The 23,809-nt window shown below is 36.0% G+C and overlaps 1 protein-coding gene across 6 annotated transcripts in view; it reads left to right on the top strand.

Moving 5' to 3' along the window:
• Nucleotides 1-23,809, top strand: part of TTBK2 (tau tubulin kinase 2) — a 103,843-nt gene that overhangs the window by 1,042 nt on the left and 78,992 nt on the right. For 4 of the 6 annotated variants that reach the window (XM_032984609.2, XM_032984607.2, XM_032984608.2 and 1 more), the window contains exon 1: nucleotides 72-144. The exons of the other annotated variants lie outside the window; for them this stretch is intronic. The gene's annotated coding sequence lies outside the window, so the exon portion shown is untranslated. Of the gene's footprint in view, nucleotides 1-71; nucleotides 145-23,809 lie in introns of those variants that run through there. 6 annotated transcript variants of the gene reach the window in all.

The raw sequence follows: 23,809 nt of genomic DNA, 5'->3' as shown, positions 1-23,809 counted from the left end.
CCATACTTATAGCTGAACAAAAAAAAAAAAGGAAGCGGGGGAACTACCTTGTTCCTAAGTCTACGGATGATCTCCGGAGCTGCAGCTGCATCCTTGCACTTCTGTTGTCACTCTAGAGCACAAGCAATGGGAGGACAAAGATGGGTACGAGGTGTCTGACCTCTGGGGTGAGCCCGAGCGGTTGGGGTAGTGTCAGCAGGGGTGGATTTGCGACTGTTAATGTATTATCCTGGAGGGGGGAGGTGGGGGAGATGGACACAAAGGAAAGCCCCCTGACTAGCACAGCCTTTTGAGAACCTTCTACTGTATTTATAGTTAAGCTGGAAAGGGCTATAGAAAATTAGTTATAAAATAGGTTGTAATGGCTTTCTTAGTCAGACTGTACGTGCAGAGCCAGCTGAATTTCAGTTCAAATGTTCAGAATTAGTAAGCTGTATTCACAGGGAGATTAAGAGCTCTAAAATAAAACATACTCTCATTTAATTTTAAATCGCGTTAGCCCTGAAGTGAATGATTAGTTTCTATGTTGTGGCTCTGGAAAAAATGAGTAGAATTTTTATATGTTCTGCATAGTTAATGCCATGTCTCTGTTGAACACATGCAGTGCTTGTAGGTATGTTAGTTCCTTTTAGCTGTTGTATCTGAGAAAACAAAATATTAGAGCTTATTTTGCTGCTCTTGTTTGATTTTGGAAGTTTTTTATCGGGTCTAAACTATGTGAATTCATGGTACAAAGATATCAAACGTTTTTATTCTGTGTTAAATTGCACAGAATATTGATGATGATTCCTTTGTTTTACCGTGCAAATTTAATTTAACAAAATAATAAAACTTTATTTTTAAACTAGAAGTATGCTTATTAACAGTTGTTTGGCTTGTCAAAAAAATTATATATAGGAAAGTTTGACTACAGTAGTATGGTCAAAAGTTATTTTGAAAATAGTGTATCAAGATAGAGTGTAAAGACTGAATCAATTATCTCGGACAAATACTTTGTTCTCTTTGATATATTTCCAATGTACCGTTATGCTCTTGAAGTTCAGCATCTTTTTAAGCTTCCTATTTTGGAAATGATGGCATTAGAATGAGAAGAGCAAATTGAGCAACTGGAATATCATGATGTTGGTTAGGTTTTGTGTAGTCACTGTATTGCTGCTGCGTGCTGCAGGCTCTGTTCGCTCTAACATCACATATTTCAGAGAGGTTTTTCTAATGTGACTGATTAAATCAAGAAAGATTTTTTGAGTATGACAAAAGAGAGAAGTGAGTAGAGTTTTCCCTGTTTGATTTCCAAACAATCAGCATCTATCGGTTCTAGGTATATGTGTACAGAAGGTTAAACATTTGCTTAGCCTGTGAAGTTGCACTATACCCTGTGCTAATATACTACTGTGTTTTCTGTGCTAGCTAAGACTTGTTTATCTAGTGGGAATGAATTGATGCTCCACAACAGGAGACTGACAGTTTCTCTGTATTCCTGTGTCTTGCATTGTCTCTTTTTCCTGCTCTGGGAGAGCACTACATAAAGCCTTTGTGTTTGCCCAGAGGGGAGGAGAAACAGCTGCCTTTTCGGTACAAGACACCAGGATTCGTAGTGGTCTCACAGGGATGTGTCCTTGTACATGGACCAGCCACTGTCCTTGCTCCCTCATTCTGTTAAAGCACTCTCTCCTCACAGCAGAGAAACTCGAGCTTCATTTGATTGATCTCACAGAGCAGCGCGTTGCGTCATGGATCTAGCAGATCAATCTGACGGGCCAGTTTTTGAAGCATAGATGGGCAAGAATTAAAACATGCAAAATTGACTAAATGCAAGGTGTACATTAAGGAATCCAAGAGCTACAGATCATGTTGCATTTAAAAATGACTTAGTATCACCTCGATTTCTTGTCCATGGTTGGGATGAAAGAAAATTACTCAAATGGTTAATCTTTTATTTGTTTTTCTTTCTTTTAACAGTTTAGTATCTAGGCGACTTAAATGGGAATTAAACATGTTAGCCTTAAGAGGAGGAAATAACAATTATTTCAGTTGGATGGGAGAGTGCAACTGAACAGAGCAGTTTCATTTTTCTGCTTTCCTAATAGAGCTTTAATGGTTGCACTGCATTCTGTGTCACATGGTGGTAGAATAAAAGTTAACTTCCTTCTCTTTGTTGGAAACATTGAATACTATATAATGTGGCTTTTAGTAACAGTATCTGGTATGTTCTTTCAAAGTTACTTACTGAAAATATCATCCAATCTTTTCCTTATCCTTTACAACTTTATTAAATTTATTAAAATGTTAGAGTTGAATTCTTTCTCCAGCGCTCCCTTTCCATGGTAGGTGTTAAATAGTATGCTTCTAAGGGAATCTGGTAACTCGGATTTTTTTTCAATCTGTTATGAAATTGAAGTGCCATTCTTAGCAGTTTAAATTTATAGTTATATTTTTTTTCTGTGTTAGCTTATAAGTCAGTAATCTTGAAACCTAAGTAGTGGAAAATTCAGACAATAAAATCTGACCTTTTGATGCTTCACCTCTTGATCTGGTCGTGTATCTGTTTCCCATTTTTGAGAAGCTGTGCAAGTCCTATATTTCAGTAACTTTTTCTTCAAACTTGTTTCTCAATTAATGGAGGCAAATCTTTGAAAACCTTGAGGAATTTTTGGGGGAGAAGGGAAAGATTGCATTTGAGAGGAGGGAGAAAAAGGAGGGCAAACTGGGAAACTGAAGAAGTCTTTAGTGTTTTTTAACAAAACAATCTTGTTAAGAATTCAAAAATGTGTTCATTGTTGAGTTCAGGCATGTTTTTCTGAGGTTCTTGTACTGCACTGTTGAGAACAATTCTGTGATGAAAAGCATTGCTCAAATGCTATTTCATGCTGTTGCTTTGTCTCTGAAGAAATTAATCAATTATTGAGAATTAGGTTATTTGCACTGATGAGGAGCACCATCCGGTAATTCTTTATTTTGGAGAAATGTGTGTATGTTGCTTAGCTTTGCATTTGAGTGCATGAGAAGCTTCTGAGTAGTTGGAAGAGTTGAAGGCCAGCTGGGTTTTCATGGATTAAGTTAACCAGCTTACTGATGGTGTGGATGAGGAAAGTAATTTTTTTCCAATACAAAGCTGTCTGATATATAAAGAAAGGGTAAAATTTGCTGAACTTGACTTGCTCTGTGCGCTTGTATGAGGTATGAAGTCTTTTTAATATGAGGCCATTTTTTATATCTGGGTATTGCGAAGGGATTTGTTACTTATTGGAGGGACAAGTTCCTATTTGGAGCTAACATGGGGAAAAACTGAAATGGTCAAGGTTGGTGTCCTCCTGGTCTGTTTAAATGGAAATAATTTTATTATGTTTCTGATGCACTTCCTTAAGAACTGAAGTTACACAGAAGTTGTATCCTCTGTTAATGGACTTGTTCCACTGGACTCATCCGCTGCTAGGAAAGATCTTGCCTTACAGAGTTTGCATCTTTTCAGTACTTGGGAATTGTCTCCAGTCAACAGCTGCTTATTGACTCTGAAAGAAGGGGCTGGTTGTGCTCTCTGTCACCTCCCAGATCATTCTTGGATAACGTTTGTCGTGCAGTATCTCAGGGTATTAGCGTTTTGTGAGGGTTTTAGCAACACTTACTTGATACCGTGTTCTTCGGCAATGTAGTGAGAATGAGATTGCTTTGATGTGTGGTGTATCAGCAGGATGTGTCTTGTTGCAGCTGTTAAGTTTACTGCTATAATAATGCTTCACATGCCACTCTTGGTGAGCTGTACGGCTTCGGAGCAAATTGAATATGTCTGTTTAGCTTCAGAGTGTTGAAGTATTTAAAAAAAAATAAAGGGGGGGTGACATAGATAGAGCATGCTTCTTTTCAGCATCAAACTGGTGACTTTTTAGAACATATTTATATTGTTATTTTGTTTTAAATAGTGTTATGTTATTTACTGTCTTGAAATAATTAATATTTTCCTGTCTTTCCATCTGTCAGCATCCTGAGACAAATAGATTCAGAATGGACATTATCTGATTGAAATTGTATTAGATGAGGAATGACTGTGCTACTCCGCAAGTTTCATTGAATGCCCTGCCTTCGTATGTGACACTTTGATTTTCCACTTCCAGTAGTCTATAAAATCAAAGTATGATTCCCTGAGATGAGTCAGCCTAGAAGAAATTGGCATGTTGTACTCTGAGAGCTGAAGGAGGGGAATTGATATTGGATCATGATTCTTTTTCTGCGTAAAGTTTATCTGCTGTTTTGTCAAGCTGTAGAGATTATTGTGATAATCTTGTTGATTTGGGTGAAATTACAGTTTTACAGTTTTGAACAAGATGGTGTTTCCAGTGGGGAAACCTGTTGAACAGTTCTTCTGGATGGAGAAAAATCATGAAAGAATCACAAGACGGATCAGTGTGAAGAAAGTATTATTGGTCTTGTGGGAGAAATGTGCTGGCTAACCCAGTCAGTTCTTGTCTTGACTAGGCAAGAACCAAGAAACTGATGCTGAAGATGAGAAGCAAGCTGTGAGTGTCCCACAGTAAAGCAGATGCACCCAGAAAAGGAGCTCCATTATTGACTGTCTGGTGCTGGTTGTCATTTATTTATAAATATATATACATATAATCATATTTTTCACATTAGCTGCTGTGGATGAAATTACACATTATTGTACACAGTCTAAGAGCTGGCTGCTGTTTTGAAGTGGATGGTGATGTCCTCTGCCTGTGCCTTTTCTAGTGCCCACTGATCTCTGAGCTGCACTGATTCAACTCACTAACTTGACAGAGAATGATTGTAAGAAGGGAGTTGTTTATATTGCTTTTTTGCTGAGATAGGTTTATAACTCTAGCTGGGTCATGCTGTTCTGTGCAGTTTCACCCTGAATGTCTAGCTGAGATAGTAGTCATAACCCGATCCTTTCTCTTACTGTCACCTGGCTGCTCAGCTGCTAGGTCTTTCTGCCTCTTCTCAGTCTGGGGAGAAAGCAAGAGGAAGAGGAACATTTTATCCGAAAGTCTGCTTTGAGGCGATGTTGCACTCCCTTCTCTGTTGATTAGAAGGAAACTTGGTCTACATGCTAAATTCAGGCTGGACATTTCTCCCTGTTGTCCATATTGTACTTATGTATTTCATTAGTTTTGAGCCTGGGATGTGGCTGAGTCATGTGGCTATGCTTCTGTATGTATCTCCAAAGACTGGACTAACCTTTCCTTGATGAATGAATTTTCCCTTCAACTCCCTCTGCAATCAGGGAGCAACAGTACTTTGGCTGGCTTGTTGGAATTGGTGGGTAATACATCGATTCTGTTGTGAGTACCTGCATTGACATGTAATGGCTCCCTGAAATATTTTTTTTTCCTGGATTAAAGGTTTGGACAGAATTGATTTATGGTCTGAATTGGGACCAGGGCCTGCCATATGAGTAGTCCTGCAATAGATACTGCTCATATTTGGTGTTGACATACTGTAATGTGCTCTTACATTCCTTGCTCTGAAAGGTATAAAAGCTAGAATCTTGGTCTTAAGAGTGGTAATAACTGTATTCTTATTTATTACCTGTATTATTGCTATTATAGTTCCTAGTATTAATAAAAAAAATAAAATGTACTCAGATTTCACCAATATCATTTTATGCTTCCTGTTTCTCCGTAGAAATCTCATTACCCTGCATGCCATATGATTGCATATCCACCATGTTCTCTTACAGAGTAGAAATTAATTTTTATTTAAATAATAATTTCAAAACTAAGAAGGATCTCACCACAGTTTAGAATTGAATATCCTTAAAGCAAATGTCTTGGTTTTGACTGGGATAGAGCTATTTTTTCTTCTTAGTAGCTAGAACAGTGCTGTGTTTTGGACTCAGTATGGGATTTGGTATGAGAAGAATCTTGATAACTCACTGATGTTTTCAGTTGTTTCAATTTCCCATGTCCTGCCTGTGCGCAGGTATACAAAAAGCTAGGATGGAGCAGATCCAGAACACTGCACCCAAAGTGGCCATTGAAATATTCCATATCATATAATGACATGCTCAGTATATAAATGAGGGTTGATCAGGAAGCGCGGGGCTCTTCGTTCTGGGATTGCAGTTTTCAGGATCTTCTCTGGCATCGCTAGCCAGGAACGGGCTGGGCATCAGTCAGTGGGTGGTGAGCAATCGTATTGTGCATTACCGGTTTGTATTTTCTGTTGTTATTATTAGTTTATTTTATTTCAATTATTACACTGTTTTTATCTCAACCTCGGACTCTCGTTACCTTTACCCCTCCAATTCTCTCCCTCATCCCCTGGGGAGGGAGGGTGTGCGAGCAGCTGCATGGTGTTTGGCTGCTGGCTGTGTTTAGATCATGACAGCAAATTTAATGACTGTTGGTGTATTTAAAAAAAAAAAAGGGACAAAAAAAAAAAAACCATCCCAGAAAACCCCAAACCAACTTACAAGTTGTGTTGACAGAATTGTATTTCTTATTGGTAAATTCAAGGACCTATAGATTAATGTCATCATTTTAGGGTTCACTTTTGCCATTATGGTGTCACATGTTACTGTTTCCATATCTACAAAATTAAATGTACACTCAGTCAATCTGAAGTAAAAATTCTAGTTATAGACACTTTATTTGTATAGATCAAGCATTTAAACATCCAGAATGTACAAATGTGGCAGGTTATAGGTCAATAATACAACCAGGTTTATTTTTAAAGCCCAGGCTTTAGTTCTGAGAGATTTGGCTATTGAATGTCTTTATTTACACACAGCTAATATTTCTTAAAACTTATGATACCAATATGTAATACTTTTTATTATTTAACTCAGGATGAAATGAAAGGATGTTGTGGTTTTTGGGAAACTTTGCTGTTGTGTTCTTAGGAATAGTTTTGCATTTATTTGGCAGATAGTTAAAATCTCAACTTGCACTGTTAGCTCTTCTGATGTGCAAGAAATTCATGTAACTTTTGAAAGTGTCTTGATCCCCATATTTATAATACATTAATTTTCTGATTCTTATGTCTCATCATTCTGCCATGCTTTATTTTTTTCAACTGATCCTTGGACTGTTGACAAGTATTTTTGTGGATTTAGGACAGTCTCAACATACTAAATTTGCCTGAGATAATTATATTTTCATAATGAAATATACTTGTGTAGTTAATTTTGAAAGATAAAACCCCCATCACTTATCTCAGCCTGACTGCTTTAAGACCAAGGGAACCGTTGTGGTTATTGAAGCTAAATTCATGCATAACACCAGCTTCCCTAGGAATTCTCTGGATTATGTGTACTAACAGTAGTTGAATAAGATCATATAATTTAGAAAATCATTCTGTTATCTTTTAAGAATTGAAGAACTGAAATAGTTCATGAAGTATTCTAGTAGTAGAATATCTTTACTGACTAAAATTAAAGACCTTAGAGATGTTTTTATGTTTGTAAGTAATCTAAAGGTTTAACCTGTTACTCCTATGATTTTGTATGTCGAAATAACATATTTTATAATTTCTTAGCCTAAAGCAATTTTTAATAGATTATCTGAAAAAAATTGAGTGTCAGAATGATGAAGTTCAATACATATTCTCCAGTGTTTTAATAGTCTGTTTTTCTGCATCTTTTTGTTTTTTAAAAAAAATCTTTTCTTGAAATGTGAACACCAGAACTGGCTATAATATTCCAGCAGCAATCCTGCAATGAACAAATAGAGAGGTATTGCAGTCTCCTGTAGTATTTATTTGCTTACTCATCCATAGTTGTCATAGCCTTAACACTGCAGCAGATGCATTTATCAAAAGTGATTGATTTTCTGTATTGTGTTAGGTCATGTTTCTATTTATACTTTGCTCCTTGATGTATAATGTCGTCTTTTTTCCGAGTTGGAACATGTGTAGTTTTGATTGCAGTCCATTAAAGAGTTGATACAGTTTGTTGTATACCACCTCCTGGTCTCAGGATCAACTACAAACTTCGTAATTTTTTTTCTGGTGAAAAATGTTTCACTATAAAGCCAGGAATTGTTTCTTATGGGACTAATTAAAGAAGTATTAGTTCAGTTAACTTACAGTTACACTTTGGGACCTATTATTTAATGTGTGATCTATTGATTTTCTGCCCTGTTAGTTTCTTTAAAACAGACTGTGCTGTGTGGTACAAACTTAGATGTCTTACGGAAGTGCCGTAATAACTATTATCTTTATAGGCCAAACTTGCAATGTCATCGTAAAAAGTTAGTTTGACGAGAAGGGGAACTTAGTTGAATGGCAGTAATTATCTGGTCTTCATTTAATTCTTCAATACTCAAGTCTTCTCTTTTGCCTTGAATTGGTATCAAGCTGATAGCCCATAGTCACCAGAGTAATTTTATTTATCCTTTCCAAACATCAACATTAACTGTCTTCTGCAGTTTTCTGTGTTTCAACCATCTGTTGGAATCTGTAATGGTAAATCAGAAGTCTCCTTGAAAATTCCTATTAAAATAAGAGTTACTCAAATGCATTCTTCTCAACCTGTCTCAAGACTGACAGCGTGCCCATGCTTCTGAGAGCTGCCCAGGCAAGGAGTTAATTACTTCGTTACAGAAACGCTACTGCTGACTGTAACATACCGTTTTCACATCCTGTTATATCCTGGGACTTGCACAGAGAATCTTTATGCAATTGCTACCTATACCAGGCGAAAACTCTACTGTGAAAGAAGTTTTCCCAGAACCACAGCTCCTGGCTTTTTAACAGCCCTAGTCATGCTAAACTCATCATTAGAAGCAGATTCCTTGTCATCCAAATTACACCAAATGTAGCTATACTATCCTTGAGCAAGAGAGATAAACTTTTCCAATGCACTTCTATAAAGTTTCACCATAAAGTGATACCTAAGTGATCACTGTGCAACACAGTGAACTTTCAGATGGTGTATAAAGGGCAAAAACATTAATCTGCTTGGAGCTTAACAATTTTCACAAAACACCATTTTGTCATCTCCGCTCTGGCCTCAAGAGAACCCTATAAAACAGCATCCAGAGATGAACCTGGAAAATAACGCTAACCTCTATAAACAACTTCCAGCTTGCTACAGGTATTAGTTTCAGGTTTCTTTCCATTTCCCAATAATTCCTGTGTTCTTTCTTCTTCTCCACATCACTCCTTTTTTCTCTCCTATGTACTTTGAAGATGATTAGTGATAGCGCCATTTAAAAATTGTTATTAAATATAAACACCCTTACTTTAGTAGTTCACTTTTACAAGTACCTTACCTCACATAATATATATGTAAATAATGTAAACATATGTGTGTATACATAATGTAAAATCACATATATGTGATGTGTGTGTATATATATTAAAAAGTATGTCATGTAATATTCTTCATTACAGAGTATTATTACGGTATTATAGAGAGCACTGCATTTCTGATTCCCTGCATTAATTTTTCCTTTGATGCAGAGCAGAAGCTTCTGAGCTTTCTTGGCCTCATTAGGAATTATGAGGAAGTCGTAACAAGAACTGGGAGAGAAGCAAGACAAAGGAGTGCCACTGCACCGGGAGGTGTTTTGAACATCTGGCATCTTCCTCCTTCTCCCCTTTTCCCATCTAATTCCTTTCCCTCAGGCCTTTCCTGGTGAGAGGTTTAGATGCCTTTCTGCTGTGAGGACTCCATGGCTCTTGGGCAGGAGCCTGAATTTCTTGAGGTGACTGCTATTTTGTGCAGTGGGAAGCAATGCTGCACAGGCTAGAGCAAAGAATCAGAATTAATAAGTAAGGGAACCCAAGGGAAGCAGCTGTAGATGTATTAAAGGTAAAAAAAAAGAGAGGATTAGTTTATTTTTATTTATTTAGGCTTTGTGTGTGTGAATTGGATTGTGTAGCTTCTGAACGTGGTAATGGAAAATACTTTCTGTGCATTGTTTTGTTTTAAATCCATGGCATGCTTTGATAAGTTTGTTTCATTTCTTACGTATTACCATATGCATAACAATTTTATTTCACACACACAAAAAAAGAAATCTCTAGTTAGTTGATTGAACTACTTGGCTTTTTTTAGGGTATGACTGCTCTATCCATGGGTGCTTTTTTTCCTTAAAAGTAAAATGTAAGCCTCTCGCATCCTTTTTTGATTTCTCAGCTTTAAAATTGTTACTGAACAGTTGTTAGTAGTTATTGAACTCTTACTACTAGCTATTAGACTGAATCAAATTAAAACCACTTTTTATACTTTAGTACTGCAGCCCTTAACACTTAAGTAAAACTTCTGAAAACGTACCTGAGACTCGAATCTCTTCTCTTGTTCCCATCACCAGCTACCTCAGCTCAATAAGCTTTCCAGGGATGGGTTTTCCTTTTGTCAAGCTTGACAACCGATAATGACCAACAGATGGATTAAAAAACTGTACTTCTACCCTGTTTTTTTTTTTCCCTACACTGAGGGGTTTTAAATATTTAATAATGTGGTAAAAGCCCATACCTCTTGGGGGAGGAAGTTTTCTTTCAGCAAAAGTGTGTGATCACTTCTCTAGCAAATGATGTAGAAATCTTTGTATCATACTTCCTTGTATGCAGATAGTACCAGACCAGAAACAGGTATATATGTGCTGAAAGTAATTAGGAAAACAAAAAATCTTAATCCAGTGGTAAGAATTGAACAGAAAAGCCTGCATGGTACTGCATGTAATCAGGGTTTGTCTCTCTGATGTTTTTCATTTGGGAGAGGTAGCAAAGATTAGTACTTAGCTAAAATTCAGAGATTCCTTATGAAATTATGTTGAGGAATTTCCAGCCAAAACCATTTAGCAAACTGAAAAAAATGTTAAGAAGTGTGAATATCAAATCAAGTGGCAACAGAATTACACGAATTCTTATCTCCTTTTTCATCAGTTTTATGTTGTAATTTATTTGTGGAAGGACAGTGATGGCTTCCCAGTTGTTTTATAGCAATTATTTGTGGCTGTTTGTAAGAGAGGTGTTTGTTTTTTTTTTTTTTTTTACTTTTTTTTTGGTCTAAATTAAACATGGTATTGAAAGTTCCCTGAAGTAACCTAAAGTAGCTATGAAAATCACAGTTGTTGTGGCTGTTTATACCCTTGCTTCTTTTGATGCTCAGACCTCTAACAATCTAAAATATTTGTCCTGTCACCTATGTAAAAATCACTGTCATATATTTTGCTGCTGCCAGAGGTAACAACCAGTCTTTAAAGGAAAGTTTTCTTTGTATTCAAACTGTAGCATTGCTGTACATGACCATCAGTGAGTTCAAATGCATTCTGTGTATTTTCATTGTTAAAAACTTCACCTTGGATGCCTGTACAAGCTTTACTAAGAGAAAGATTGCCTTGAGGTTAGGAGATGTGTATTAATGTGTTGGTTCTCTTCATCCAAGCTATAGAATTATTTGAGTGTAATGATTAGAAACATTTCCAAGTCTTTTCTGAAGCCAGATATAGGGAGGAAAATCCATCCCTTGTCTAATCAATATCTTTGATCAATCAGCTGTATTATGTTTTTTATCATATTGAAGTTATATAACAAAGTAAAGTGGTAACATGATAACAGCAGAGATAATGGAATTGTCTTTTTAGGGTTGACATGGATGCACTTGACATGAGTTCTTTGGCGTCTGTAGGATAAAGTAATAGAAGAATTCGAAGTGATGTATGACCATGGATAAAACACATTTGCTGTTTCCACCTGACCAATATGCAGAAGTCATCCATGGTCCTTACAGCTCTGGAGGGTTGTCTGCCCAGGATCATCATTACTGAATCATGCCATGCTTTAAAGTTCTGCTAGCTCAGTTCTGTGCATGCATATGGCTTCCTATTGACTGAGGAGTGTTTAGACCTACAGAGAAAAATCATTGGGTGGGTGAGAAGTAGGTGAAGCATTTAAAAGAAAAAAAAAAAAGGACTTGATTGCGGTGTGATTATGATTTAACAGATGACTAAGCCTGTATGTTTTGAGTATATTGTTGAATTAAAATTCCTTTTCGAATTTAACATTCCTTTGCGGATTCCACAAGTTTTTGTTGTTGTCAAGATGGTTCTAAATAAATTAATTAATAGTATTTTGTCATAACTTCTCTCTGTGGGATGGAAAATGTATTAGAGAGTATTTCATAAAGTCAGGCTTTTAGCTAGGCTGGAGAGGAGAAAAATAAATTCTTGACAGTAGTAATGCCCAGCTAAGCTTATGTGAGCTGTGCTTTACTTTACAAATAATTTGTAGGTACTTCAAACTAGCACTGCCACCTTGAAAGCAATTCTACCCACTTGGAGTTGTATTGCCACTTAGTGATTTAGATCAGGGAACTGAGATGGCTTAAAACTAAACCTTTTTGGAGGGGTTAGTATTATACATTCCTTAGTCCAGTTCACTGTGTAATTTGGAGTGTTAAGAACAAGTTTTTGATGTACTGGATGAATTTACTTGGGGAAGTGCACTACTGGACCTCTTACTAGGGTATCAGGAAGAGCTGGTCACCTGAGAAGGCTGTTGGCAGCCGTGGCTGCGGTGATGGTGAGACAGTGGGTTAAGACCAAAGGGAAGTGAGGGAAGTGAGAAGCAGAATAAGGGCATTGGACTTCAGAAGAGCAGACTTCAGCTTACTCAGGAATGAATGCATGAGATCCTGTGGCAGGCTGCTCTGAAGTTTACGAGAGCTGAGGATATTTTTCTATAGTTGTGTTGGTAGAAGAAAATTAGCAAAAAAATCTGTGCTTCTATGGACTCCTCATAATATCAGCCTGTTTTGTGAAATGAATCTCCTGTTTTAGAAAAGTTTTAAAAAACTACGTCTGCTGCCAAAATTTGAATCAGAAGCTCTGTCATGTGACATAAATTGCAAGTGCAACATAAATAGAAAAAAATTTTAAAAGTACTTTCTAAACTGATTGTGTCTTTTCTTTTTTTTTTATTAATCAAAAGAGCTGTTGAAATTCAAGTAGCAGTACTTAGCTGTGATATCATTTGAGTATGATTATATGATATTGTATGGTTTTAATAACATTTTAATGTTTGAAAGTCTTTTACTGTAATAGCATATTCTATGAATAGCCTAACTTTTTTTTCTATAGCAATAGGTATAATTTAAAATAATTATTACCACACAGGATTTTAGCAGTATTATAAGAAACTATTTGATATTTACGTAAGAATATAAATGTGGTCATAACCATTAAAACATAATGAACATTAATGAATTGTCACCAAAACTGTGATGTATTTAATAGCCAGTGAATGGTTTGATCTTTGCTATAGTTAAAATTGCCTCAGATCCCACACTACACCGTGACTGCTCCAAGCCATGTTTCCTTTCATCTTTTTTTTATTTTTATGCAAGTTCCGTGGAAACTCATTTTTAAAAGGGTTTTTATTCTGTATTTTTAAAAATATATATTGTAATAGTTTCTGATGCTTCAGCTGAGGAGTATGTAATTTTACTAGTTGACAGGATCACAGAATTGCTCAGTGTAGTGATACCAAATTTAAGAAGGAGCATTCTACTTCAAACATAAGTGAAAAAAAGATGAGCAAATATGGAAGAACATTGAAAATAGCAGGCCTGTACTACAGCTGCAAGTTATTATATCAACATAATTTCATTGCTGTTTGCAGAGTGGCTTGATGCACCTTTATTAGAGATAGAATTCAGGCTTATAATATTAGTGATGACTATTAGTTTTTAATGTGCATGTGAAAATCTTCATTTGAATGAGAAGCCTGGTGCTGAAGGGAATAGGAAATATGCCAACTGATGGGAAGAGTGTTACAAATCGAGACACTGAGACTAGAGACTAAACCCAGCCTAAAATGGAAGGGACAGCACTTGGGAAATAGAAGTTGAAATAATGGAACAAATTGTACTTGGAGATCCTGAGTGTTTCTTGCATGCAAGGTTTTATTTTTATACATATATATATATATATATATATATATATTTTTTTTTTTTTTTTCTTTTTTTAAATAGCCGTCTCACAGAAGTGACAGAATTTAGAGTTTACTGGAGTTGAAGTGGTTTGCTTTCTGTCGTCATTCCCACAACAGTTAGTCAACAGTTTTATGGTTGGAGCTTCTTTTAAGTAACTGACAGAAGATTATACACAAGAATTTAATTCAAATTGCAGCTCATCGGTTCAGATAATTTGAATTTATGGTGTTACAGAGAGCAGAATATCTCTGTCCTCTCTCCGTTTTCCAAAACATGCTGTATGAATGCAAACTTCTGGAGCAGACTAAAGGTCTGTATTCAGCAGTGGTCATAAGTGGATGCCTAAGGAAAAGTACAAGGAAATATACAAGATAGTTTCCTCTAGTATTTTTCCATTTTCTATTAAGCATATTCAGCTCAGGAAGTCCCTTGATATGTATTTTCAGTAACCCATAATATTTTTATTTTCCATGTAGTTGCCCAGTGTCCTCTAGAGTTGTTGTAAATCTGTATCATTCACAGGATCCATTGGCAAGAAGTTGCCCAGGTTAGCTGCTAATTCATGAAGAACTTCTTTCTCATGTTGGTTCAGAGCCTGACCTCTTTTTAGTTACTTTGTTGAATGAGTTTGTGAATAGTTGACTCCTAGCCAACCTCTTCATGGCCCTAAGGATTTTGTAGACCTCTGTCAAATACCCCTCTCTACTTACCATCTGTCGAAAAAATAGTCATTCATTACTTCATGTGGAAATTAGTCTGTATCTCTCATTATCTTGTTCCATTTTCTGAATATTTTCCATTATTTATTTATTTATTTATTTTAAATAGGAAGGACTAGAATTTCATACAATACTCAAGGTATCAGTGAACTGTGGACATATACATGGTCTTCATGTTGTCATCTGCTTTGTCTGAATTTCTAACGTTTGATTTTTATTTTTTTTTTGACAGCTCAGCATCGAGTTGCCATCTTTTCTAACATTCTTTTGGTATCATAATACCAAGATCTTATTTTTGATTGCTAATAGTTTCTAATACTTTTAACAAAAAGTTAGGATTATTTTTCTAAATTTTACATTTACTTGCACAGAACCTCACTTTATTGCCTGGTTATTCAGTACCATAAAGTCACCCAGTAGTTCCTCACAGTTGTGCCTCATCTTTTCTTTATTTATGTTTTTTAAAAACCAAGTCCTATATTATTGTCAGCCAACTTTTGTTACCTTAATTTTCACCCCGTTTTCCTTGAACTGCACAAATCATATCCTGCTCCTTGCAGAACTTTACTTGTAGCCTGTTTCCACTGTGTGAAATGGCTGTTTAGTCCTGTTTCCTCATTTTAGCCAGTTATTTTTTTGTATAAAGGACTTGTCCTCGAATGCCATGTTTGTTTAGGTTCTTTAAAAAGCCTTTGTCAAATACTTTTTAGGAATCCAAATACACTTTATTTGGATCATTTTTACCCACGTGACTGTGTATCTCCTTTAAGCAATTTGAGATTTGGATCTTCTCAACTATATCACTTTTATGCGGGCATTCACTAATTCTGTTCATCATTACAGTTTCTTTTAATTTGATAGGTACAAATATTGGATTTCCAAGCCTGAAGCTTATTGAATGTCCTGTGTAACCCTTTTTAAAAATTGGCAATATATTTGCCACGCTTCAATCCTTATATGCCAGTGCAGGTATAAATGAGAAGTTATGTACCATTATAAACAGATTACCTATTTAATTTTTAAGTTTCTTTGAAACCTATCTAAATATCATCTGACACTGGTGACCTTACTTCTAATTTTGTTTTACTTACTCCCTATTCCATTCTTCAGTCACTTCAATTTAAGGCAGATTTTCTGATGTGTTTCAAAAAGAAGTCTGTCTTTCTTTATATTTTCTCATTTTTTTTCTGCTGTCAATACGGATCTGAAAAGCATTGAGCTTTTCTTTTGCAGTCTTACCTTCTCTGAATACATCTCTTATACCCTGAACATTTAGTGATCTTACATATTCTCTGGCAAATTTTCTATTCCCATTGTCTGAAGAAAGATTTATCATTAATTTTAATGTGTTTTATTTTTCTTTCTCAGTCTGTTTTGCTTTGTTCCTGTTGTGCTTTTGCACTTACTGTAATTTACCATTTCTTTTATTATTTGTTGTTTGTTTTGGTTTGGTTTGGTTTGGTTTTTGGGTTGTTTTTTTTTTTTTACACTGAGAAATTCTCTTAACCTGCTGTTCATTCATGTTGGCTTTCTTTTGACCTTTTTCAAGTCTTTCTTAATTGATATTTTATACTTTGCTTCCTATTTGGTCTCTGATAGAGAGACTGGTTTGCCAGACCACAATAAAGTAGAAATGGGAGATATGGTCAGGCAGTATCTCTAAAAAATGTGACCATGTATTATGTCACATGCTAAATAATGATCTTTTGAAGAAGGACTGTGTTTAGATAGCCAAGGAATCCATTCCAAAATTGAAAGCAGAGCCATTAATGATCCAGACGGGAGGTCATGAGTCAGGTTTTCTATATGTGAATAATTTGTGCAAAAAAAATTGTTTTTAATAGAACCTGAATTAAAAATATAAATATTGAGCTTGATAAATGATAGCTCATCAGCCTAAAAAGTATAGTGCTGTATTGTAGTGTGTATTCACAGATGATCTAGAAAAGATGCAAATACTTAAGTTTGAAAGTCTGGTGGTACAATAGTATTATAATTAATAAAGATGAAGTCAGGGAAGAGCTGGAGAAAGACCTTGAAACTCTGAAATAATGATAAATGGAAATTATCATAAAGCAATTCATGTAGGGAAAAATAATTTCAGAATTTACACAGTGATGAGCTTACTTCTCTGGAATGAGGTCTTGCAGTCTCTCTGAAAATAGCAGGTCAGTGCCCAATAGCCATGCTGGTCTCCACATCTCAGAAAGGATGTAGTAGCACTGGAAGAAGCACACAGGTGGTGATCAAAATCAGTGAAAAACTAAATAGGTGAAGAGGTAAATGAGGGGGCATAGGGTAGGAGAGCATTCCCAAGAGGTGAATGGGGAGCAATTGTAAACACTACCTTCCGGTACAAGGATTAGTGAACCTCAAATGTAACTAGCAGAAGACAAATTGGAAACAAAAATGTGCTTCTTCCCACAGCATGGAATTAAGTTACTGTTTACTTGCAGTAGAGTGTTATGGATGCTAAAAACTTTCATGGGTTCAGAAAAGGTCCAATGAACTTGAGATGAAAAATCTTAAATACCATCTTTGGCTCAGAAAGCGTTTTGTGTCCCAGCTTGCTATATCCTCAGAAAATATTCCAGGAAAGTGTGGTGATATTTCTGTGTCCTTGTATTCTTCCATAGAAATCTGCTGCTGGCAATAGTCAAGAGACAGGAGATTGGGCTAGGTGAATCTTTGATGTAATGCAGCCTGTTTGCTCTTGTGATAAGCTGTCCATGCTAACTACTTTTCTACTGTCTAACCTAATTTTTTTTTTTTCTGCTGCAAATTAAGTTGATATTTTTGGATTTGTCCCAACTTTAAATGCCTTTGCCAAAGTTCCATTTCAGTTTTTTTAATACCTGTCTCCCATTTCATACCTTGAAGGACCTCTGATTAGGAGCTCAACTTTCAGTCGTTGTTGCTTGAAGCTGTCTTCAGCTACACCTACAAAGCAAGCGTGTGCTCTCGCCAAGTCATGTGGTTGACTTTAGTCCCTGTACATTGGAAGTTCCCAGCACAAATGTTTTTCTAGGCGCAAACTGGTCAAGCAGCTGTAGATGAACTACCAATCTCCTTTGTTTTTGTGGATTGTGCTTCTAGATTCGATGTTGCCTGAGCCCATGTGATCATCGTGGAATATCCTGTGAACAAGAGAGACTCCATGGCGCTTTTAGAGAGCCCCTCTGAAGCCAGCTCAAAGTGAAGATAAAGTAATAATAATAGCTTGTGCTGTTCTGTTGGCAACAGCTTGTTGTATGTTTATTTTATCTGTCTTAGCAGATCCTTACCTTCCTTTAGCATAGCCAAGCACCAAGCCATTTCCCACCTCTCATGCCATTTGGCAGTTCATAAGGGCCCACTTAACATGGCTGTCCCCTACACACTGGTGCTCGGGATGTTGACATCAGTGCTGAGCTGTTCTTGGTGTGAGGGTCAGCACAGGGTCTCTGTTTTTTCATCTTCTCTTTGTGCCTAACTTTTAGTGCTGTTGACCTGTTGCTGGAAAGTACAATACTCCTTGAATATTCTGATGTCTCTCCTGCGTAAACTGCAATGTGGTGGTGCGTCTTTCCTCCTTAACTCTTTCAAGGATTGCTGCGTTGTGTGGCAGGATGGCTGTGTATTCCCCTCATCGAGGAGGCCAGAGCCTGTCAGATTTTGGTAGACCTCCTGCACTGTGTGGGTTCACTCAGATTCCATCTTTCTGTCAGCTAGGCTCTTTTGGAGTCATCTTGCTTGCTGTAGCAGTTCCTGGTCTCATTTCACACGTTGCTACTGTCTTCAGGTATTTAAGGAGATGGAATATCTACATGCGCATGGCTAGTGCCCTCTCTTTGTCACAGTAGTGCTGCAGACTTAGAGTTATGTGCCCTTAAGGAAGATAAGAGATTAGACATTACAGATGACAAAAATATTTTTCCTGTTTTTCTCCTGTTGTGCTTAGCAAACTGTAAGGCCTTATTCACCATGTTGTTGTGATGTGCTTTATCAACTGACATACCAAGGGAATTCTCAGCTTTTGTTAGTGAAGTCCAGATTGCTTCGTGCATGGTGCTGCAGCCTGGGCACCATACAGCGATTATAGTCTTGTGGTCTGCCAGCTGGGCTGCTTGTCTCCCACTGTCAACCTTGTTATCATTTGAACTATCAATACAGACGGCATTCTCCTATTTGCATGTCATCCATCTTAGCCTCTCACCCAAGTTCCTCTGCTGATTTTTTTTTTTTTTTTTTATATTTTCAAAAAAGTGTTATTCACTTATATTTAGTGTACACTGAACTTTACTTGATTGGATTAAGGATTCAGAAGTTAATAACAGTTAGTTGTATATATGCCCTTGCATCATTCTTACACAGTCCTTAGCAGCAGCTCTTCTATATAAATTGCTGTATATCTACTGCCAAAAGTTTTGTAGGCTTTGGAAGAAATTCTTCAGAGCAGTGCATTGTTTGCCTTTTGTAGTTGTGTGTTGTATGCCTGAGTTGGGTGCTTATGTTTTTTCTTTACTGAGAAAATTAATTTATGAAATAATAGGAATAGATAGTATAACTGGAAAGGGCAATAGTTTAGAGTGTCTTAAAGGATCAATTTATGTTATTTGGTATATAAAACTAGTGACATTGATGGTAATTATTAATATTCTAAGTGTATGCTAAGAAGGTGATTGACTATTCCAACTTTTCAAATAACTGGAAACAAAGGTTTTTATTTTGCTGATAAATCCAGACTATAAATAGTTTGGTATTATATTACTATGTCACTGTTTAAAATATCTTAATTGACTTCAAGCTGTCTGTATCGGTGTTCAAAACCCTACTTCATTGTCACTTAACTCTTTTGCAATGAAAATTTTACAAGGATATTGAAAAATAATTATTGTAATGCTGTATAATTTAGGTAACTGCAGAACTGATTTTTCCATTTGCATGTTGAAAAATATTTTTCACTTCATGCAAGCGATCAGACAACTAGTTTCTTTGAAGAAGACTTTTATGACAGGTAAAACAAATTCTTATAATAGCAAAGAACCCGACTTCTAGTTCAATTCACATTTGTTGTAAATACAGTGGTAGTGAACAGTTATAGTGAATCCGAGACACAGAAATACAGCTCTTTTTTTAAAAAAACAAATGCCGCTTTTAGGGTTTTCAAATTAATTTTGGAGTAAATAATAAGGTTTCACAAGCCTCTTTTTGATTTGGAACTCACTCTGATTTGTGGAAAAAAATTGAGAATAATACAGTGTTATTTGGAATGAAGTTAACCTCTCCACAGGTTTAGATTTCCACATCAGTATTAAAGGCTTTGTACCTGATGTTGTAGTTTAACAGCTGGTTTGAGTTGAAAGCATCACAGTAGTCCAGCCTTTCTCTGTCCTCACAGCTAACTTCCATTGTTTTGTTCTGACATAGTCAATTGTTTGACAGATCAAATTAAGAAATTAACTCAGTTGAAAAATACCATGGTAAAAATATCATGGATTAAATAGAGTTTTTGCTTCATGAGTCATTCTCCCTGACCAAAAATTTCTGTTTTTCTGTAGATAATGAATTACATGCCGAGTTTCTCATAGGAGCCACAATCCTATAGTGTCTTCCTGTCATGCACGTACCAAGGTGCTTCTTTTTATGTCAAGATATTGAGTACCTTTTATCTCAGTTGGTCTAATCAGGAAACATAATGAAGTTTGCTTCAGTGCAATTGCTTTCAAGTTCAATTTAATTTTTATGTTGCTCATTATATTTTAGACTTGAAGGGGGTTTGTGTGCCTAAAACTTACAGGGTTTTGCCACCAGTATCAGTTGGTTTAGTAAAAGATAATATACTCCTTCCATAAACATTGCCTTACTTAGATTTTTGTAACATTTTGGTGCTGAATTCCCTTACAAAGTGGAAATAGTGTGGTAGCTTGAAATATGTATTTTTAAAATAAGACCGTTATATTTTTAACTCTGTCTTCTAAGTGAGAAAATAGTGCCACTTTTGTAATAACAACATAGCTGTAAGTGCAGAAGTTGCCAGAAGGAAATCTAGACTCTTTGGCAGTAGCACACAAGACAGTTGGGAGCTTTTCACACCTGGAATCTGTAAGTGGTGATGAGTATTTTGGCACCCAAGAGCTTGAGATAGGAAAACCTAAAATGGCATTGGTTGTATGTTAAATTTTTTAAAAGATTTTCTTCACAACCAGTACAGTTGGAGATTTTGGTTGATGTCTTAAATTTAGTTTTCTCATTGACGTGCTGAATGATGATTTTCAGGACCTCAGCTTCTAACTAATGTATTTAGAAAATATTCAGCTTTCTAGTTTGGATATTCAAATAGACACACTTAAAACATTTCTAGTCTCAGAATTTTTGAACATGCTTCTTAGCCTAAGAAAGCAGACTTTACCATAGATGTAGTAGCATTAGGACCTTTGAACATTCCCTGCACTGATTTTCTCTTTATGCTGACTTGTTAAACTTTTCTTTGTTCCTTTAAGTTCTTCTGGTCAAAAGTAGCAAGTACAGAAGTGTAAAGCAACTTTGGTAGATTCCAGTTCATTTACTAGTTTTTTAATGAACTGAAGGCAGGTAGATAGAGCTCCTAATAGCAAAAGGTTGATATTATTCCAGAGGGGAGGCAACAGGACATATATTTCTACATTCTGTGGAATAGAAGAAATCTTCTGTTCTTACTTGCTTTGTCCTGAAATTTACAGTACCTCCAGTTAGCCAAAATAGTCTGTACTACTTTCTCAGCTTTAGATCTGAGTTTAAACATCAACAAAGGCTGGTAAGCAGAGATTGGCTTCAGTTTAGGACCACTTTTAAAGACATTATATACATGCACACAAATGAGATAAAATAATTGTCTTTGCTTGCTGAGCTATTGGTTTTTACCAAGTTGACTTTTTTTTTTTTTTCCTGGAAATTTTGCACTGTGTTTTTCTAATAGCATATAATCTTTTAGTGTACTTGGTTTGGGTAAATGAAATAAATTTTGTGGGGATGATATGTAGTTAAACACAGTTAGGTGGATAGGAGAGTTTTAAATAATGGATGCTGTTAGTGCTTGTATCCAGAATTTAATATTGTACAAACCCTGCTTTACCTGTTCTTATATTATGCTGTGATCAGTTCCCAAGCAAAGACTTATGTTATGGAACATAGTCTGTACTCATTGCATTGTCCTAGTTATTCCATGACCTGTCACTTGGAAATAAATTTGACAGAGGGCTGATTGCCTTTAACTGTGATAATTCTGTTATCTTACACGTTTCCTCTGATCTGATAAACTGGTCTGATAAAGACACTGATGAATTGATAGAATTTTATGAGATATATTGCAATTAACTGTTAAGGTCGTTAGAGAACACATCAGAGCAATGAAACCCAGTCTAGATCAGGTTGTGAATAAAGGCTTTAAAGAAATCACATTCTTGCAGCAGTGCCTGAGTATAAGCATGGAGGTGTATAAGCATCTGTAAGAGTTGTGATTTAGCAAAAGTATAAAACAGCTTCAGACTTAAATTAGGGCAGTAAGACTATCGCAAAGAAATAAAAAAATTATCTTTTCTCTATATTGGGTATTGGTATGATCGAGTGTAATTCAGTGTTGATATCTAACTCAATATTGCTGCCCATACCAGAAGAAAAATGTGGAGCGAGGAGAGGATATTCAAAGGAGGACCACATAAAAGACCCATGGGATAGGAAGGAAGGCTTAAAGCTTAATTTGTTAATTTCGAGGAGGTTAAATGTGTTTAGATGCTTAAATGAGGTGAAATTACTGGGAATGGAATTTGGTTTCCAAAACTGTAACAAAGTCCTGTGGTGAGAAACTAAAATTAGACATACTGGAACACGTTACCAGTGAAGACAGGGGACTCTTCATCATTGGGACTGTTACATTAGTGAAGAAATGAGGCCTGATCAGGTAAAAGTCTGGGCTAATTTCAAGCTTTTTGGCCTTGAAATCTGTGACTGAATCTTCCTGCTACTTATTCTTGAAGAAAAGAGTATTCTTTGAATTAACCTTGATGTGTTTGTAGAACTTGTGTTTTTCAAGTAAAATAGTGCTTGCGGTTGATTATTAAGCTTCAGGAGGTGTCTAGCACCTTGCCTTCAGGGACTCAGGAGACAACTTTTCTCTCCTGTGCATGACAGTTTAATGGGTCCTGGGGTTTTGGTGCTTTGAATACTAGTAACTGATGATACAGAATAGATTTTATTGCTTTGTAATGATATAGGATGACAAGAGATTTAACAAAGAATGAGTGTATTTTAATAGCATTGAGGAATTGTGTATAGGTGAAGATTTTGTTATCCTGGCCTTGCAGATGTTATCTACAATAATATGGTATTTCTATGATAATTTTTAAAGTATGGGAGTGTTCTGTGGATATATGTATTGTAGCATTGCATTCTGGGCCAGTTACTGATGCTCTCTTATTGTGTTCAAGAATGCATGAATGAATAGCTCTCAGAAATGTCTCTGAGCTGTGACTATAAACTGTAATTTGAAATGTATTTAAAAAAAAAAAAGTATCAAATCAGGTATCTGGGCAATGCTGATGGTATTATCAAAAAGCTCTGAATCCACTGTTGTCATATCTTTGCTTTAATAAAGCATCTACTTTTCCTACAGGTGATTAATTTTGCTCATATTTGAAAGCTTTAGTAAAACACATATTTGTCAATTTTAGATTTTGCTACAGCAAGATCAATCTCCCTTACTTTCTTTTAAGCAGGTGTCAAAAAAAAAAAAACAAACCAAACACCTTCAAGTCCCAAAATAGGAGTAAGCATATTACTTAGTGAAGACCACCATCTACTTCGATGTAACTGAGGGGTGGTGGAAGGGGAAGCAAAGATTTGAATAAATCTAAAAATCACTGTATATGCTGCAAGCATGTAATTTTGGAAACAGACCTTTTTCCTTTCATTAGTTGCATTTCATTTTCTCTTTGACTTACTTAGTTCCTGACTGTGTTATGGTAATTCTGTTAGAAAGGCCAGTAAATATGGTCAGTGGTTAGCAATGTTAAGGGTGTTCACATCAATGACTGTAGTTTTCTTTAGAATTTTGACCTTATCTTCAGGGAGAATCCACCAGCACCGGCAGAATTTAAATTGGTTTAGTTCAACTTGATTAAATTGCAGGGTGGACACGATTACTCAGAATTTGCAATCTTAATTTAGTTTATCTTCA

This window comes from Tyto alba, unplaced genomic scaffold, assembly GCF_018691265.1.
Source record: "Tyto alba isolate M040663 unplaced genomic scaffold, T.alba_DEE_v4.0 Super-Scaffold_18, whole genome shotgun sequence".
NCBI classification, from domain to species: domain Eukaryota; kingdom Metazoa; phylum Chordata; class Aves; order Strigiformes; family Tytonidae; genus Tyto; species Tyto alba.
This window is presented reverse-complemented; position numbering and strand designations above follow the sequence as displayed.